This window comes from Rutidosis leptorrhynchoides, chromosome 3 (assembly GCF_046630445.1).
Source record: "Rutidosis leptorrhynchoides isolate AG116_Rl617_1_P2 chromosome 3, CSIRO_AGI_Rlap_v1, whole genome shotgun sequence".
NCBI lineage: Eukaryota > Viridiplantae > Streptophyta > Magnoliopsida > Asterales > Asteraceae > Rutidosis > Rutidosis leptorrhynchoides.
The window spans coordinates 389989337-390010214 of NC_092335.1; positions in this window are offsets into that span (position 1 = coordinate 389989337).

Here is a 20878-nt window from a genome sequence, read left to right on the forward strand (position 1 = left end):
ATTGAGGTCAGAGGCACACCAATCAGATACTAAAGCAACATCATCCGCGAAAAAAAGTGTGAAATGTTAAAGCCATTAATGTTGACACCTTTGAACAAGCGATTATGTGTAGCATTAGATAGTAATAGATATAAGGCTTCCATGACAATAATGAATAGCATCGGCGAAAGTGGATCACCTTGCCTGAGACCGCATTTAATCGAGAATTCAGATGTTGGGCTACCGTTAACAAGAATTGAAGTTCTAGCCATCGAAAGACATTAAGATATCCATTTACGCCACCTGTCACCGAACCCTAAGTGAAGGAGCATGTGGTCAAGGAAACGCCAATCAACTGAGTCGAAAGCTTTTTCAAAATCCACTTTGAAAATGAGGAGTTTTTTATTCTGTTTCTTGTACCATTCAATAATCTCGATGAGCATTAGGGGACCGTCTAGTATTTGTCGACCTTTGATGAAAGCAGTTTGCTCCTTGCTTACAATTTGATTAATCACGCAAGCGTCTTTGCAACAATCTTGTACATAGAACTAATAAGCGTAATGGACGATTATCTTTGATGTGCATCAGGTCTGGAACTTTTGGGATGAGTGTGATAAAAGAACAGTTAGAACCTGTTGGCAAGTTTCCAGCAACCATGAAGTCGGAAACGAATTTGAGTATGTCTTCTTTAAGGAGGTCCCAAAAATGTTTAAAAAATGCAAAAGTGAAACCATCTGGGCCAGGTGATTTTTCGCTTCCACAATTCCACACCGCCTCTTTAATTTCGTCAAGTGTAGGAGCACGTTCCAGATGATTAGCAGAACTTGTGGATAATCTTGCAGCTCTACTAGGTGGAAGCAATGGGATATGCTCAATCTGATTTTGAAATTTGTCTTTGAAAAACGAGAGAAAAGCCTCCTTAACAATGGTAGGATTAGTGCACCAATCGCCATTTATCAGAATCCCTTGAATTGCTTGGTGTTTTCGCTTTCTTTTAAGAAGGTTATGAAAAAATCCGGAGTTTCATCTCCGTCCAAATCCCATTTAAGTCTAGACTTTTCAGCATTATCCATCTCTTTAAGTTTCGTGATGTTCAGACATTCTTGCAATAATTGTACACGACTACTCCTATGAATGTCATTAGCGTTAACAGAGTCGATCTTCTGCTCTAAATCCCGAAGTAACAAATGAATATCGGCCATTCTAGTGTTATCAGAAGCTCTAGAATGTATCTGCCAAGACTTGATAGATTGTTTAAGTGATCTAAGTTTCCAATGAATAGAAGTACCCACATTAGTAGGATAATTATCCTTAACACTCTGCTCCAAACCCTCACGATGAAGCCATGATTTGAAAATTTTAAATGGTGTTGGGCCATAATCGATGCGTTGGAGGTGTAACAAAATTGGGCTGTGATCATGAAGATTTCCAGCCTACAATCTAGAAGCCCACCTTCTAGATATTCAAAGTAGGCAACCTTGACAACTCATATGGAAGTAGCAAAGTTGATGACGATGACGACCGCCAACCTTCTCCGTTCACACCATTCCACCGCCATAGAATTTTTACTATAAATAGAGGTGCAAACCTCAGTTGTAAATCATCCTAAATCACTCAGAGAAGTGTAATCACAACCTAGAGAGAGTGTGTGAGTTTGAGAGTTTTTTTGTAAGAGTTTTGTAATACTCTATAAATCTATTCTTGTGAGTAATAGAGTTGTTTTTCTCTCAAATTTATATCTCCCAACGTCCAGGCGATCCCCTCTTCCTAACAAGTGGTATCAGAGCTGGGTTAGAGACGTTGGTTGAGTTTTTGGGTCTTCTGAAGTTTTCTCAAAATTCAATTTTTAGTGTACCATTGGATTCGTCTCGTCGAACCGAGTCCAACGCAAAAAACGGCGACTTAAACGGAGTTATAATAAGCCCAGAAAACGCGGTCAAAGTTTGGTCAACTCGCCGGAAACTCGCCGGAGAAGACGACCGGTGCTGGAATTTTCGTCGGAGAAGCGGTACTGTAGCAATTCTGAAATTTTACAATTTGGTCCCTGAAATTTTTAGAATTTTATTTTTGGTCCCTGAAGTTTATAAAAATTATAATTTTGCCCCGTAAGTGGAATTTAAGCCGCGAAGTGTCTATTCCACCATTTTCAACCGTTTCGGACATAACGGTGATCTCTGTTTTCTACAATTCAACCCTGTTTGTGTTAAAAAAAATTATTTGTATGGTGATAATGTCCACAGAAGAGTCAACATCATCTTCCGGAGCTATGATTATGCTCACAGCCACAAACTACACGATGTGGAAACCTCGGATGGAAGATCTCCTCAACTGTAAGGATTTGTTCGATCCTATTGAATTGAAGGGTATAAACCCTGATTCTGCCAAAGAGAAAGAGTGGAAGAAATCAAACCGAAAAACTAATGGTCAGATCCGTCAATGGATTGATCATAGTGTCTTCCACCATGTTGCACAAGAGACATACGCATATGTCCTCTGGAAAAAGTTGGAGGACATGTATCAGGCCAAGACTGCTCGGAATAAAGCCCTGCTGATGAGGCGTTTAGTCAACATGAAGCTCAAAAGTGGAACTTCAGTTGCCGAGCATACCAGTGAGTTCCAGAGCTTGGTCAACCAGTTTTCTTCTGTAGAGATGCCGCTTAGCGATGAAGTTCAGGCACTACTGCTACTTAGTTCCCTTCCCGATAGTTGAGAAACGCTGGTAGTAACACTCAGCAACTCAGCCCCGAATGGCAAACTTACCATGTCAATGGTCAAGGATGCCCTATTCAGTGAAGAGGCAAGGAGAAAGGACATGGGCACAGATCAGACCCATGCCTTTGTCACAGAGAATCGGGGGAGACAGCGAATGAGTAGCAAAAATAAATGTAGAGGCAGAAGCAAGAGCAGGGGCAGGTCAGCTGATGGCAGAAAACCAACATATAAATGCCATCATTGTGGATTAGAGGGACATATGAAGAAGAACTGCTATAGATTGAAAGAGGAACAAGGTCAAAGCAGTTCGCAGCCGAAGAATAAGGGTGGAGAAACATTAGTGACTATCTCTGGTGATGTAGCTTATTGTTCAACCCATGATGAGACATGCCTTCACGTCTCACGGAAAGAAACAGAATGGGTGGTAGATACTGCAGCTTCCTACCACGTGACTCCATACAAGGAATACTTCACAACATACAAAGCTGGTGACTTTGGAGTTGTGAAGATGGGAAATTCCAGTTCCGCTGAGATTGTCGGAATTGGAGATGTCAGGATAAAGACAAGTTCTGGGAGCACAATCACTCTGAAGGATGTCCGCCATGTGCCAGATCTTCGGCTGAATTTACTTTCTGGGATAGCTCTTGACAAACAGGGCTATGATAGTCATTTCAGTAAAGGCACATGGAAATTGTCAAGAGGCGCTATGATAGTCTCTTGAGGACACATTTTTGGCACACTGTACAAGACTCATATGAAGATCTGCACAGACAGTATTAATGTTGCAGAAAAGGAGGCTTCACAAAATTTATGGCACCAGAGACTCGGTCACATGAGTGAGAAAGGGTTGTCTACCCTAATAAAGAAGGAGCTTATCAATGTAGACAAGGATGCTGCACTAGATCCTTGCAATCATTGTTTGTTTGGTAAGCAGCATAGAGTCTAGTTTAATTCCTCTTCAACGAAAAAATCAGAGTTACTCAGTCTGGTACACTCTGATGTTTGCGGTCCCTTGGAGGTTGAATCAATTGGCGGCAATCGATACTTTCTGACGTTTATCGATGATACTTCTCGAAAGGTGTGGGTATATTTCTTGCGGACGAAGGACCAGGTGTTCAATTACTTCAAACAGTTCCATGTCATGGTAGAACGTGAGACAGGAAAGAAGTTAAAGTGTCTTCGATCCGACAACGGCGGTGAATACTCTTCCAGACAGTTCGATGCCTATTGCAGATCATATGGCATCCGACACGAGAAGACGGTCCCACGTACCCCTCAACACAATGGTATAGCAGAAAGAATGAACCGAACAATCATGGAACGTGTTCGGAGCATGCTCAGTATGGCTAAGCTGCCAAAGCCATTCTGGGGAGAAGCAGTGAGAGCCGCTTGTTATTTGATCAACCGATCTCCATCAGTACCACTGAATTTTGAAGTTCCGGAGAAACTTTGTTCTGGAAAGGATCCATCATACTCTCACTTAAGAGTATTTGGATGTTTGGCGTACGCACATGTATTCAAGGAGCTCAGGCAGAAGCTGGATGCAAGGACCACTCCATGCATATTCATAGGCTATGGAGATGAAGAATTTGGATACAGATTATGGGATCCAAAGGAGAAAAAGGTGATCAGAAGTAGGGACATGGTGTTCCATGAAAGCCAGACAATAGAAGATATTTAAATGCCCACAAAATCTCAGAAGTCAAATGTTGCTGCTCAGGTGCCAGAGGCAACAACGGAATCATTCATGAGAAATGAATTTTCAGTGCAAGAAGAAATGCCAGAAGTAGAAGATAATGAGGAAAATGACGGTGCTGAGCAGGGGGAGCCACAACCCCATCTGCCAGACGTTCCAGCACCATCACAAGGTCAAAATGATGGTGGATCTCCTCAGAATGTTCCAGAAGTTCGTAGATCTGAACGAGGTCGAATTCCATCGAGTAGATATCCAGAATCCGAGTACCTTCTACTTACTAAAGATGGAGAACCGGAGAGTTTTCATGAAGCAGTAACTCATAAGGATAAAGAAAAATGGTTGCTCGCAATGCAGGATGAGATGGATTCTCTGCGGAAAAATCAAACTTATGAGATTGTAGAACTTCCACGCGGGAAGAAGGCACTGAAAAATAAATGGGTGTTCAAGCTGAAAAAGGATGGTAGTGGAAAAGTGGTGAAATACAAAGCACGACTTGTAGTCAAAGGATTCCAACAGAAGAAAGGGATTGATTTTGAAGAGATATTTTCACCAGTAGTCAAGATGACTTTAATTAGAGTCATACTTGGATTGGTCGCAAGTATGAACTTGGAGCTTGAACAGATGGATGTAAAGACAGCTTTTCTTCATGGAGATTTACATGAAGAAATTTACATGGAGCAGCCGGAAGGTTTTGAGGTTTCAGGAGATAACCTCGTATGCAAGCTGAAGAAAAGTTTGTATGGTTTGAAGCAGGCACCTAGGCAGTGGTACAAGAAGTTTGACTCGTGCAAGGTGAGTCACGGGTACAAGAAAACTGCAGCAGATGAGTGTGTCTGAAATGTCCCGTTCTTATTGATTAAAAATGTTCCATATTAATTGATTTCGTTGCGAGGTTTTGACCTCTATATGAGACGTTTTTCAAAGACTGCATTCATTTTTAAAACAAACCATAACCTTTATTTCATAAATAAAGGTTTAAAAAGCTTTACGTAGATTATCAAATAATGATAATCTAAAATATCCTGTTTACACACGACCATTACATAATGGTTTACAATACAAATATGTTACATCGAAATCAGTTTCTTGAATGCAGTTTTTACACAATATCATACAAACATGGACTCCAAATCTTGTCCTTATTTTAGTATGCAATAGCGGAAGCTCTTAGTATTCACCTGAGAATAAACATGCTTTAAACGTCAACAAAAATGTTGGTGAGTTATAGGTTTAACCTATATATATCAAATCGTAACAATAGACCACAAGATTTCATATTTCAATACAAATCCCATACATAGAGATAAAAATCATTCATATGGTGAACACCTGGTAACCGACATTAACAAGATGCATATATAAGAATATCCCCATCATTCCGGGACACCCTTCGGATATGATATAAATTTCGAAGTACTAAATCATCCGGTACTTTGGATGGGGTTTGTTAGGCCCAATAGATCTATCTTTAGGATTCGCGTCAATTAGGGTGTCTGTTCCCTAATTCTTAGATTACCAGACTTAATAAAAAGGGGCATATTCGATTTTGATAATTCAACCATAGAATGTAGTTTCACGTACTTGTGTCTATTTTGTAAATCATTTATAAAACCTGCATGTATTCTCATCCCAAAAATATTAGATTTTAAAAGTGGGACTATAACTCACTTTCACAGATTTTTACTTTGTCGGGAAGTAAGACTTGGCCACTGGTTGATTCGCGAACCTATAACAATATATACATATATATCAAAGTATGTTCAAAATATATTTACAACACTTTTAATATATTTTGATGTTTTAAGTTTATTAAGTCAGCTGTCCTCGTTAGTAACCTACAACTAGTTGTCCACAGTTAGATGTACAGAAATAAATCGATAAATATTATCTTGAATCAATCCACGACCCAGTGTATACGTATCTCAGTATTGATCACAACTCAAACTATATATATTTTGGAATCAACCTCAACCCTGTATAGCTAACTCCAACATTCACATATAGAGTGTCTATGGTTGTTCCGAAATATATATAGATGTGTCGACATGATAGGTCGAAACATTGTATACGTGTCTATGGTATCTCAAGATTACATAATATACAATACAAGTTGATTAAGTTATGGTTGGAATAGATTTGTTACCAATTTTCACGTAGCTAAAATGAGAAAAATTATCCAATCTTGTTTTACCCATAACTTCTTCATTTTAAATCCGTTTTGAGTGAATCAAATTGCTATGGTTTCATATTGAACTCTATTTTATGAATCTAAAAATAAAAAGTATAGGTTTATAGTCGGAAAAATAAGTTACAAGTCATTTTTGTAAAGGTAGTCATTTCAGTCGAAAGAACGACGTCTAGATGACCATTTTAGAAAACATACTTCCACTTTGAGTTTAACCATAATTTTTGGATATAGTTTCATGTTCATAATAAAAATCATTTTCCCAGAATAACAACTTTTAAATCAAAGTTTATCATAGTTTTTAATTAACTAACCCAAAACAGCCCGCGGTGTTACTACGACGGCGTAAATCCGATTTTACGGTGTTTTTCGTGTTTTCAGGTTTTAAATCATTAAGTTAGCATATCATATAGATATAGAACATGTGTTTAGTTGATTTTAAAAGTCAAGTTAGAAGGATTAACTTTTATTTGCAAACAAGTTTAGAATTAACTAAACTATGTTCTAGTGATTACAAGTTTAAACCTTCGAATAAGATAGCTTTATATGTATGAATTGAATGATGTTATGAACATCATTACTACCTCAAGTTCCTTGGATAAACCTACTGGAAATGAGAAAAATAGATCTAGCTTCAAAGGATCCTTGGATGGCTTGAAAGTTCTTGAAGCAGAATCATGACACGAAAATAATTTCAAGTAAGATTTCCACTCGAAATAAGATTGTTATAGTTATAGAAATTGAATTAAAGTTTGAATATGATTATTACCTTGTATTAGAAAGATAAACTACTGCAAGTAACAAAGGTTTCTTGATCTTGGATGATTACTTGGAATGGATTTAGAAAACTTGGAAGTAAACTTGCAATCTTGGAAGTATTCTTGATTTTATGAAACTAGAACTTTTGGAATTTATGAAGAACACTTAGAACTTGAAGATAGAACTTGAGAGAGATCAATTAGATGAAGAAAATTGAAGAATGAAAGTATTTGTAGGTGTTTTTGGTCGTTGGTGTATGGATTAGATATAAAGGATATGTAATTTTGTTTTCATGTAAATAAGTCATGAATGATTACTCATATTTTTGTAATTTTATGAGATATTTTATGCTAGTTGCCAAATGATGGTTCCCACATGTGTTAGGTGACTCACATGGGCTACTAAGAGCTGATCATTGGAGTGTATATACCAATAGTACATACATTTAAAAGCTGTGTATTGTACGAGTACGAATACTGGTGCATATGAGTAGAATTGTTGATGAAACTGAACGAGGATGTAATTGTAAGCATTTTTGTTAAGTAGAAGTATTTTGATAAGTGTCTTGAAGTCTTTCAAAAGTGTATGAATACATATTAAAACACTACATGTATATACATTTTAACTGAGTCATTAAGTCATCGTTAGTCGTTACATGTAAATGTTGTTTTGAAACCTTTAGGTTAACGATCTTGTTGAATGTTGTTAACCCATTATTTATTATAACAAATGAGATGTTAAATTGTTATATTATCATGATATTATGATATATAATATATCTTAGTATGATATATATATATATACAGTTAAATGTCGTTACAACGATAATCGTTACATATATGTCTCATTTCGAAATCATTAAGTTAGTAGTCTTATTTTTACATACGTATTTCATTGTTAATACACTTAATAATATATTTACTTATCATTTAACATAATTAACCAAGTGTATCAATATCTTAATATGATTCATATGTACCTAGTAAGACGTTGTTATAAAGATAATCGTTATATATATCGTTTTCGAGTTTCTTAAATTAATAGTCTCATTTTTATGTATATAACTCATTATTAAAATACCTAATGAGATACATACTTATAATAAAATCATGTTAACTATATATATAACCATATATATGTCATCGTATAGTTTTTACAAGTTTTAACGTTCGTGAATCACCGGTCAACTTGGGTGGTCAATTGTCTATATGAAACCTATTTCAATTAATCAACTCTTAACAAGTTTGATTGATTAACATGTTGGAAACATTAATCATGTAAATAACAATTTCATTTAATATATATATAAACATGGAAAAGTTCGGGTCACTACAGTACCTACCCGTTAAATAAATTTCGTCCCGAAATTTTAAGCAGTTGGAGGTGTTGACGTATCTTTTGGAAATAAATGCGGGTATTTATTCTTCATCTGATCTTCACGCTCCCAGGTGAACTCGGGCCCTCTACGAGCATTCCATCGAACCTTAACAATCGGTATCTTGTTTTGTTTAAGTCTCTTAACCTCACGATCCATTATTTCGACGGGTTCTTCACTGAATTGAAGTTTTTCATTGATTTGGATTTCGTCCAACGGAATAGTGAGATCTTCTTTAGCAAAACATTTCTTCAAATTTGAGACGTGGAAAGTGTTATGTACAGCCGCGAGTTGTTGAGGTAGCTCCAGTTGGTAAGCTACTGGTCCGACACGATCTATAATCTTGAATGGTCCGATGTACCTTGGATTTAGTTTCCCCCGTTTACCAAATCGAACAACGCCTTTCCAAGGTGAAACCTTAAGCATGAACATTTCTCCAATTTCAAACTCTATATCTTTTCTTTTACTGTCCGCGTAGCTCTTTTGTCGACTCTGGGCGGTTTTCAATCTTTGTTGAATTTGGATTATTTTCTCGGTAGTTTCTTGTATTATCTTCGGACCCGTAATCTGTCTATCCCCCACTTCACTCCAACAAATCGGAGACCTGCACTTTCTACCATAAAGTGCTTCAAACGGCGCCATCTCAATGCTTGAATGGTAGCTGTTGTTATAGAAAAATTCTGCTAACGGTAGATGTCGATCCTAACTGTTTCTGAAATAAATAACACAAGCTCGTAGCATGTCTTCAAGCGTTTGTATCATCCTTTCGCTCTGCCCATCAGTTTGTGGATGATAGGCAGTACTCATGTCTAGACGAGTTCCCAATGCTTGCTGTAATGTCTGCCAGAATCTTGAAATAAATCTGCCATCCCTATCAGAGATAATAGAGATTGGTATTCCATGCCTGGAGACGACTTCCTTCAAATACAGTCGTGCTAACTTCTCCATCTTGTCATCTTCTCTTATTGGCAGGAAGTGTGCTGACTTGGTGAGACGATCAACTATTACCCAAATAGTATCATAACCACTTGCAGTCCTTGGCAATTTAGTAATGAAATCCATGGTAATGTTTTCCCATTTCCATTCCGGGATTTCAGGTTGTTGTAGTAGACCTGATGGTTTCTGATGTTCAGCTTTGACCTTAGAACACGTCAAACATTCTCCTACATATTTAGCAATATCGGCTTTCATACCTGGCCACCAAAAATGTTTCTTAAGATCCTTGTACATCTTCCCCGTTCCAGGATGTATTGAGTATCTGGTTTTATGAGCTTCTCTAAGTACCATTTCTCTCATATCTCCAAATTTTGGTACCCAAATTCTTTCAGCCCTATACCGGGTTCCGTCTTCCCGAATATTAAGATGCTTCTCCAATCCTTTGGGTATTTCATCCTTTAAATTTCCCTCTTTTAAAACTCCTTGTTGCGCCTCCTTTATTTGAGTAGTAAGGTTAGTGTGAATCATTATATTCATAGATTTTACTCGAATGGGTTCTCTGTCCTTTCTGCTCAAGGCGTCGGCTACCACATTTTCCTTCCCCGGGTGGTAACGAATCTCAAAGTCGTAATCATTCAACAATTCAATCCACCTACGCTGCCTCATATTCAGTTGTTTCTGATTAAATATGTGTTGAAGACTTTTGTGGTCGGTATATATAATACTTTTGACCCCATATAAGTAGTGCCTCCAAGTCTTTAATGCAAAAACAACCGCGCCTAATTCCAAATCATGCGTCGTATAATTTTGCTCGTGAATCTTCAATTGTCTAGACGCATAAGCAATCACCTTCGTCCGTTGCATTAATACACAACTGAGACCTTGCTTTGATGCGTCACAATAAATCACAAAATCATCATTCCCTTCAGGCAATGACAATATAGGTGACGTAGTTAGCTTTTTCTTCAATAATTGAAACGCCTTCTCTTGTTCATCCTTCCATTCAAATTTCTTCCCTTTATGCGTTAATGCAGTTAAGGGTTTTGCTATTTTGGAGAAATCTTGGATGAATCTTCTGTAGTAACCAGCCAATCCTAAAAATTGACGTATATGCTTCGGAGTTTTTGGGGTTTCCCACTTTTCAACGGTTTCGATCTTTGCCGGGTCCACCTGGATACCTTCTTTGTTCACTATGTGACCTAGGAATTGAACTTCTTCCAATCAAAATGCACACTTTGAAAACTTAGCGTACAGTTTTTCTTTCCTCAATACTTCTAGCACTTTTCTCAAATGTTCTTCGTGCTCTTGATCATTCTTTGAGTAAATAAGTATGTCATCGATGAAAACAATGACAAACTTGTCAAGATATGGCCCACACACTCGGTTCATAAGGTCCATGAACACAGCTGGTGCGTTAGTCAATCCAAACGGCATAACCATAAACTCGTAATGACCATAACGCGTCCTAAAAGCAGTTTTTGGAATATCATCCTCCTTTACTCGCATTTGATGATATCCAGAACATAAATCGATCTTCGAATAAACCGACGAGCCTTGTAGTTGATCAAATAAGTCATCAATTCTCGGCAGTGGATAACGGTTTTTGATGGTAAGTTTGTTCAACTCTCTGTAGTCAATACACAACCTAAATGTACCATCCTTCTTCTTGACAAACAAAACAGGAGCTCCCCATGGTGATGTGCTTGGTCGAATGAAACTACGTTCTAATAGTTCTTGCAGTTGGCTTTGCAGTTCTTTCATCTCGCTGAGTGCGAGTCTATAAGGAGCACGAGCTATTGGTGCAGCTCTTGGTACAAGATCTATTTGAAATTCAACAGATCGATGTGGAGGTAGTCCCGGTAATTCTTTCGAAAATACATCGGGAAATTCTTTTGCGACGGGAACATCATTGATACTCTTTTCTTCAGTTTGTACTTTCTCGACGTGTGCTAGAATAGCATAGCAACCTTTTCTTATTAGTTTTTGTGCCTTCAAATTACTAATAAGATGTAGCTTCATGTTGCCCTTTTCTCCGTACACCGTTAAGGGTTCTCCTTCTTCTCGTACAATGCGAATTGCATTTTTATAACATACGATCTCTGCTTTCACCTTCTTCAGCCAGTTCATGCCAACTATTACATCAAAACTCCCTAACTCTACTGGTATCAAATCAATCTTAAATATTTCGCTACCCAGTTTAATTTCTCGATTCCGGCATATATTATCTGCTGAAATTAATTTACAGTTTGCTAATTCGAGTAAAAATTTACTATCCAACGGCGTCAATGGACAACTTAATTTAGCACAAAAATCTGTACTCATATAGCTTCTATCCGCACCCGAATCAAATAAAACGTAAGCAGATTTATTGTCAATAAGAAACGTACCCGTAACAAGCTCCGGGTCTTCCTGTGCCTCTGCCGTATTAATATTGAAAACTCTTCCGCGGCCTTGTCCATTCGTGTTCTCCTGGTTCGGGCAATTTCTAATAATGTGGCCCGGTTTTCCACATTTATAACAAAATACATTGGCATAACTTGTTCCGACACTACTTGCTCCGCCATTACTCGTTCCGACACCATTTGTTCCTTTCGTTCTGTTAACCCCTGGTCCGTAGACCTCATACTTCGCCGCGCTATGACCATTTCTTTTACACTTGTTGCAAAATTTGGTGCAGAACCTCGAGTGATACTTTTCACACCTTTGGCATAGCTGCTTCTGATTGTTGTTGTTGTTGCGGTTGTTATTGTTATTGGGATGATTGTTGTAGTTGCTGTTGTTGTTGTTGTTGTTTTTGTTGTTGTTGTTGTTGTTGTTGTTGGGCCATTTGTTGTAGTTACGATTGATGTTCCGATTGTTGGGATAATTGTTGCGATTATTATTGTAATTGCTGTTGTTGTTGTATTGGTGATTCTTATCACCGTTTTCCTCCCACTTTCTTTTGACTTGCTTCACATTGGCCTCTTCAGCCGTCTGTTCTTTAATTCTTTCCTCAATCTGGTTCACTAGTTTGTGAGCCATTCTACATGCCTGTTGTATGGAGGCGGGCTCGTGTGAACTTATATCTTCTTGGATTCTTTCCGGTAATCCTTTCACAAACGCGTCGATCTTCTCTTCCTCATCTTCGAACGCTCCCGGACACAATAGGCACAATTCTGTGAATCGTCTTTCGTACGTGGTAATATCAAATCCTTGGGTTCGTAACCCTCTAAGTTCTGTCTTGAGCTTATTGACCTCGGTTCTGGGACGGTACTTCTCGTTCATCAAGTGCTTGAATGCTGACCACGGTAGTGCGTACGCATCATCTTGTCCCACTTGCTCTAGATAGGTATTCCACCATGTTAACGCAGAACCTGTGAAGGTATGCGTAGCGTACTTCACTTTGTCCTCTTCAGTACACTTACTTATGGCAAACACCGATTCGACCTTCTCGGTCCACCGTTTCAATCCGATCGGTCCTTCGGTTCCATCAAATTCCAAAGGTTTGCAGGCAGTGAATTCTTTGTAGGTGCATCCTACACGATTTTCTGTAGTGCTAGATCCAAGGTTATTGTTGGTATGTAGCGCAGCCTGTACTGCGGCTATGTTTGAAGCTAGAAAAGTACGGAATTCCTCTTCATTCATATTCACGGTGTGTCGAGTAGTCGGTGCCATTTCCTTCAAAATAGTCAAATGGAACAAGTTAATCATACAGAATATTAAGAGTAGTTAATAGTATTTCGTAGCATAATATGAACTCATTTATAAAAGCTTTTTCTTCATATTAGCATTTTATAAGTTTAAATTCGGGTAGTACCTACCCGTTAAGTTCATACTTAGTAGCTAATATACAATTCAACTACTACAATTCTATATGAAAAACTGATTATAATAATATTTCGCGTTCAAACTTTTATACAATATTTTACAAACTTACAATACCGCTTATTTTACATAAAGCATGAAATATAGCACACAATAACTTTGATACAAGATAGTTGTGAAGATAATTATAGCTAGTACACAAGTCGTTCAGCAAAGGCAATAAAGACACGTAATTCATACGTCCAGAAACAAGTCATGCATTCTGGTTTTACTAGGACTACTTCCCATCCTTGGTCTTGTGGAACATAACCGTTATGGCCATTGATAAGACAGCGTGTTGTAACGTCGTCAAAGGGATGAGGGTTACGTAATGACCAACAGTCTCGAAATAACCTAAAAACCTCATTTCTTACCCCAATTACCGACTCCGTCACTTGTGGGAACGTTTTGTTTAATAGTTGTAGCCCGATGTTCTTTTTCTCACTTTGGTGAGAAGCGAACATTACTAACCCGTAAGCATAGCATACTTCTTTATGTTGCATGTTAGCCGCTTTTTCTAAATCATGAAGTCCTATATTCGGATACATTGAGTCAAAATAATTTCTTAACCCGTTGCGTAAAATAGCATTTGGGTTCCCCGCAATATATGCGTCAAAGTAAACACATCGTAACTTATGGGTTTCCCAATGTGATATCCCCCATCTTTCAAACGAAATTCTCTTATAAACCAAGACATTCTTGGAACGTTCTTCGAATGTCTTACAAACTGATTTCACCGTAAATAGTTGTGCCGAAGAATTCTGACCGACTCTAGACAAGATTTCATCAATCATGTCTCCGGGTAGGTCTCTTAAAATATTGGGTTGTCTATCCATTTTGTGTTTTTATACTGTAAAATAGACAAGAGTTAGATTCATAAAAAAAATACTTATTAATACAAGCAATTTTTACATATATCATAAAGCATAAGCACACTATATTACATATATTACACCACAAGAATACAACTATCTTATTCCGACTCACTCGTTTCTTCTTCTTCGGTTTTGGTTCGTTTTGCCAAGTTTCTAGGGATATATGATGTTCCCCTAATACGAGCTGTCATTTTCCACAACGGTTTAGAAAAACCTGGTGGTTTAGAGGTTCCCGGGTTATTGTTACAACTTAAGGGCTTCGGGGGTTGACGATACATATAAAGTTCATCGGGGTTGGAATTAGATTTCTCTATTTTTATGCCCTTTCCCTTATTATTTTCTTTTGCCTTTTTAAATTCAGTTGGGGTAATTTCTATAACATCATCGGAATTCTCGTCGGAATCCGATTCATCGGAGAATTGGTAATCCTCCCAATATTTTGCTTCCTTGGCGGAAACGCCATTGACCATAATTAACCTTGGTCGGTTGGTTGAGGATTTTCTTTTACTTAACCGTTTTATTATTTCCCCCACCGGTTCTATTTCCTCCTCCGGTTCCTCCTCTTCTGGTTCTGATTCTTCTTCCGGTTCTTCTTCGGGAACTTGTGAATCAGTCCAATATATATTCGACTCTTCGTTATTATTAGGTGAGTCAATGGGATTTGTTCTAGAGGTAGACATCTATCACACAATATCAAACATGTTAAGAGGTTAATATATCACATAATATATACATGTTAATAATATATAGTTTAAAACAAAAATGTTAAGCAATCATTTTTAAAGAAAACACGGTCGAAGTCCAGACTCACTAATGCATCCTAACAAACTCGATAAGACACACTAATACAAATTTTCTGGTCCTCTAAGACCAACGCTCGGATACCAACTGAAATGTCCCGTTCTTATTGATTAAAAATGTTCCATATTAATTGATTTCGTTGCGAGGTTTTGACCTCTATATGAGACGTTTTTCAAAGACTGCATTCATTTTTAAAATAAACCATAACCTTTATTTCATAAATAAAGGTTTAAAAAGCTTTACATAGATTATCAAATAATGATAATCTAAAATATCCTGTTTACACACGACCATTACATAATGGTTTACAATACAAATATGTTACATTGAAATCAGTTTCTTAAATGCAGTTTTTACACAATATCATACAAACATGGACTCCAAATCTTGTCCTTATTTTAGTATGCAACAGCGGAAGCTCTTAGTATTCACCTGAGAATAAACATGCTTTAAACGTCAACAAAAATGTTGGTGAGTTATAGGTTTAACCTATATATATCAAATCGTAACAATAGACCACAAGATTTCATATTTCAATACACATCCCATACATAGAGATAAAAATCATTCATATAGTGAACACCTGGTAACCGACATTAACAAGATGCATATATAAGAATATCCCCATCATTCCGGGACACCCTTCGGATATGATATAAATTTTGAAGTACTAAAGCATCCGGTACTTTGGATGGGGTTTGTTAGGCCCAATAGATCTATCTTTAGGATTCGCGTCAATTAGGGTGTCTGTTCCCTAATTCTTAGATTACCAGACTTAATAAAAAGGGGCATATTCGATTTCGATAATTCAACCATAGAATGTAGTTTCACGTACTTGTGTCTATTTTGTAAATCATTTATAAAACCAGCATGTATTGTCATCCCAAAAATATTAGATTTTAAAAGTGGGACTATAACTCACTTTCACAGATTTTTACTTTGTCGGGAAGTAAGACTTGGCCACTGGTTGATTCACGAACCTATAACAATATATACATATATATCAAAGTATGTTCAAAATATATTTACAACACTTTTAATATATTTTGATGTTTTAAGTTTATTAAGTCAGCTGTCCTCGTTAGTAACCTACAACTAGTTGTCCACAGTTAGATGTACAGAAATAAATCGATAAATATTATCTTGAATCAATCCACGACTCAGTGTATACGTATCTCAGTATTGATCACAACTCAAACTATATATATTTTGGAATCAACCTCAACCCTGTATAGCTAACTCCAACATTCACATATAGAGTGTCTATGGTTGTTCCGAAATATATATAGATGTGTCGACATGATAGGTCGAAACATTGTATACGTGTCTATGGTATCTCAAGATTACATAATATACAATACAAGTTGATTAAGTTATGGTTGGAATAGATTTGTTACCAATTTTCACGTAGCTAAAATGAGAAAAATTATCCAATCTTGTTTTACCCATAACTTCTTCATTTTAAATCCGTTTTGAGTGAATCAAATTGATATGGTTTCATATTGAACTCTATTTTATGAATCTAAACAGAAAAAGTATAGGTTTATAGTCATAAAAATAAGTTACAAGTCGTTTTTGTAAAGGTAGTCATTTCAGTCGAAAGAACGACGTCTAGATGACCATTTTAGAAAACATACTTCCACTTTGAGTTTAACCATAATTTTTGGATATAGTTTCATGTTCATAATAAAAATCATTTTCCCAGAATAACAACTTTTAAATCAAAGTTTATCATAGTTTTTAATTAACTAACCCAAAACAGCCCGCGGTGTTACTACGACGGCGTAAATCCGATTTTACGGTGTTTTTCGTGTTTCCAGGTTTTAAATCATTAAGTTAGCATATCATATAGATATAGAACATGTGTTTAGTTGATTTTAAAAGTCAAGTTAGAAGGATTAACTTTTATTTGCAAACAAGTTTAGAATTAACTAAACTATGTTCTAGTGATTACAAGTTTAAACCTTCGAATAAGATAGCTTTATATGTATGAATCGAATGATGTTATGAACATCATTAATACCTCAAGTTCCTTGGATAAACCTACTGGAAATGAGAAAAATAGATCTAGCTTCAAAGGATCCTTGGATGGCTTGAAAGTTCTTGAAGCAGAATCATGACACGAAAATAATTTCAAGTAAGATTTCCACTCGAAATAAGATTGTTATAGTTATAGAAATTGAATTAAAGTTTGAATATGATTATTACCTTGTATTAGAAAGATAACCTACTGTAAGTAACAAAGGTTTCTTGATCTTGGATGATTACTTGGAATGGATTTAGAAAACTTGGAAGTAAACTTGCAATCTTGGAAGTATTCTTGATTTTATGAAACTAGAACTTTTGGAATTTATGAAGAACACTTAGAACTTGAAGATAGAACTTGAGAGAGATCAATTAGATGAAGAAAATTGAAGAATGAAAGTGTTTTTAGGTGTTTTTGGTCGTTGGTGTATGGATTAGATATAAAGGATATGTAATTTTGTTTTCATGTAAATAAGTCATGAATGATTACTCATATTTTTGTAATTTTATGAGATATTTTATGCTAGTTTCCAAATGATGGTTCCCACATGTGTTAGGTGACTCACATGGGCTACTAAGAGCTAATCATTGGAGTGTATATACCAATAGTACATACATTTAAAAGCTGTGTATTGTACGAGTACGAATACGGGTGCATACGAGTAGAATTGTTGATGAAACTGAACGAGGATGTAATTGTAAGCATTTTTGTTAAGTAGAAGTATTTTGATAAGTGTCTTGAAGTCTTTCAAAAGTGTATGAATGCATATTAAAACACTACATGTATATACATTTTAACTGAGTCGTTAAGTCATCGTTAGTCGTTACATGTAAATGTTGTTTTGAAACCTTTAGGTTAACGATCTTGTTGAATGTTGTTAACCAATTATTTATTATAACAAATGAGATGTTAAATTGTTATATTATCATGATATTATGATATATAATATATCTTAGTATGATATATATACAGTTAAATGTCGTTACAACGATAATCGTTACATATATGTCTCATTTCGAAATCATTAAGTTAGTAGTCTTATTTTTACATATGTATTTCATTGTTAATACACTTAATAATATATTTACGTATCATTTAACATAATTAACCAAGTGTATCAGTATCTTAATATGATTCATATGTACCTAGTAAGACGTTGTTATAACGATAATCGTTATATATATCGTTTTCGAGTTTCTTAAATTAATAGTCTCATTTTTATGTATATAACTCATTGTTAAAATACCTAATGAGATACATACTTATAATAAAATCATTTTAACTATATATATAACCATATATATGTCATCGTATAGTTTTTACAAGTTTTAACGTTCGTGAATCACCGGTCAACTTGGGTGGTCAATTGTCTATATGAAACCTATTTCAATTAATCAAGTCTTAACAAGTTTGATTGCTTAACATGTTGGAAACACTTAATCATGTAAATAACAATTTCATTTAATATATATATAAACATGGAAAAGTTCGGGTCACTACAGTGTCTACATTCAGAAGTTTTCTGAAGGAGATTTCGTTGCTCTTCTACTTTATGTAGACGATATTTTGATCGTAGGGAAAGACGTAACGAAGATCAACCAGCTGAAAAAGGAACTCTCTAAGTCTTTTGACATGAAAGACTTAGGACAGGCTCAACAGATTTTGGGAATGCAGATAACCCGAGATAGGAAGAATAAAAGGTTATGGCTATCTCAGGAGAAGTATATTGAACGAGTGCTTTCACGTTTCAATATGAACAATGCCAAACAACTTAAGCAAGAGTTCTTGTCCCTCATCCAAGGAAGATATCGGGGAGATGTCGTCAGTACCATATTCCTCAGCAGTTGGAAGTTTGATGTATGCGATGGTGCGTACAAGGCCCGATATTGCTCATGCAGTGGGAACGGTGAGTCGTTTTCTCTCGAACCCCGGGAAAGAGCATTGGGAGGCAGTAAAATGGATTCTCAGATATCTTAAAGGTACAAAGAATCTATGTCTTTGTTACGGGGGAGCTGATCCAATCTTGGAAGGCTATACAGATGCGGATATGGCCGGAGATCCTGATAGTAGGAAATCTACTTCAGGATTCATTTACACTTTTGCAGGGGGAGCTGTTTCATGGCAGTCAAGACTACAGAGGTGTGTTGCATTATCCACAACTGAAGCAGAGTATATTGCTGCCGCAGAAGCTGGAAAAGAAATGTTGTGGTTAAAGCGTTATCTTCAAGAATTTGGAATCAAGCAAAAGGAGTACAAGGTATATTGTGACAGTCAAAGTGCTATAGATTTGAGCAAGAACTCCATGTACCATTCTCGTACAAAACATATTAATATTCGCTATCATTGGATACGCGAGGTAATTGATCGACAACTGTTGAGACTAGTGAAGATCCATACAAAGGAGAATCCTGCGGATATGTTAACAAAGGTGGTGACTCGAGAGAAGTTGGAGTTATGTAGAGACATAACTGGAATGTTCGTGGATTCGGCTGGAGGGGGAGAATTGAAGATTTCCAGCCTACAATCTAGAAGCCCACCTTCTAGATATTCAAAGTAGGCAACCTTGACAACTCATATGGAAGTAGCAAAGTTGATGACGATGACGGCCGCCAACCTTCTCCGTTCACACTATTCCACCGCCATAGAATTTTTACTATAAATAGAAGTGCAAACCTCAGTTGTAAATCATCCTAAATCACTCAGAGAAGTGTAATCACAACCTAGAGAGTGTGTGTGAGTTTGAGAGTTTTTTTGTAAGAGTTTTATAATACTCTGTAAATCTATTCTTGTGAGTAATAGAGTTGTTTTTCTCTCAAATTTATATCTCCCAACGTCCAGGCGATCCCCTCCACCATTCCACCGCCATAGAATTTTTACTATAAATAGAGGTGCAAACCTCAGTTGTAAATCATCCTAAATCACTCAGAGAAGTGTAATCACAACCTAGAGAGTGTGTGTGAGTTTGAGAGTTTTTTTGTAAGAGTTTTGTAATACTCTGTAAATCTATTCTTGTGAGTAATAGAGTTGTTTTTCTCTCAAATTTATATCTCCCAACGTCCAGGCGATCCCCTCTTCCTAACAGATCAGACCATTTTTTGTCGAGGACTATTACATGAACATTAGGTATCGACTCTAGAACGTCTTCGAAAATAAGAAATCTATCGAGCTTACTCAATTTGGTTCCTGCTTTGTTCATATACGTGAAAGCTCTCCCCCCTAATGGCAAATCAATAAGGCTGGAATTATTGATAAAGTTGTTGAAATCAAGTGCCTCTGCCTCATTAAAAATTGAACCAAGCCGTTCCTCCGCAGTTCTAACCACGTTAAAGTCACCAAAAATAATATATTTTCCTGGGTGCGAGTTCATGAAATCCAGAATCAGTAACCACAGGACCGATTTGGCAGCCGACTCTTGTGGACCATAGACATTAATAAAATAAAAGTGACCCTCAATATTCTTCCAGACTCCTTTGACAATGAGATAGTTACGATAACACCAAATGTGTTCTTTACAAAACATATTCGGGTCCCAAATGGAAATGATACCTCCTGAACGCCCCTGAGAAAGACAACACGCGAATTAGAAGTTGTAATTACCCCAAAGAGATTTGATCCGAAACATTTCTACACGTGACATTTTGGATTCTTGAATTCCGAGAAAATGAATGTTGTATTTGAAGCCGAGCTCCCG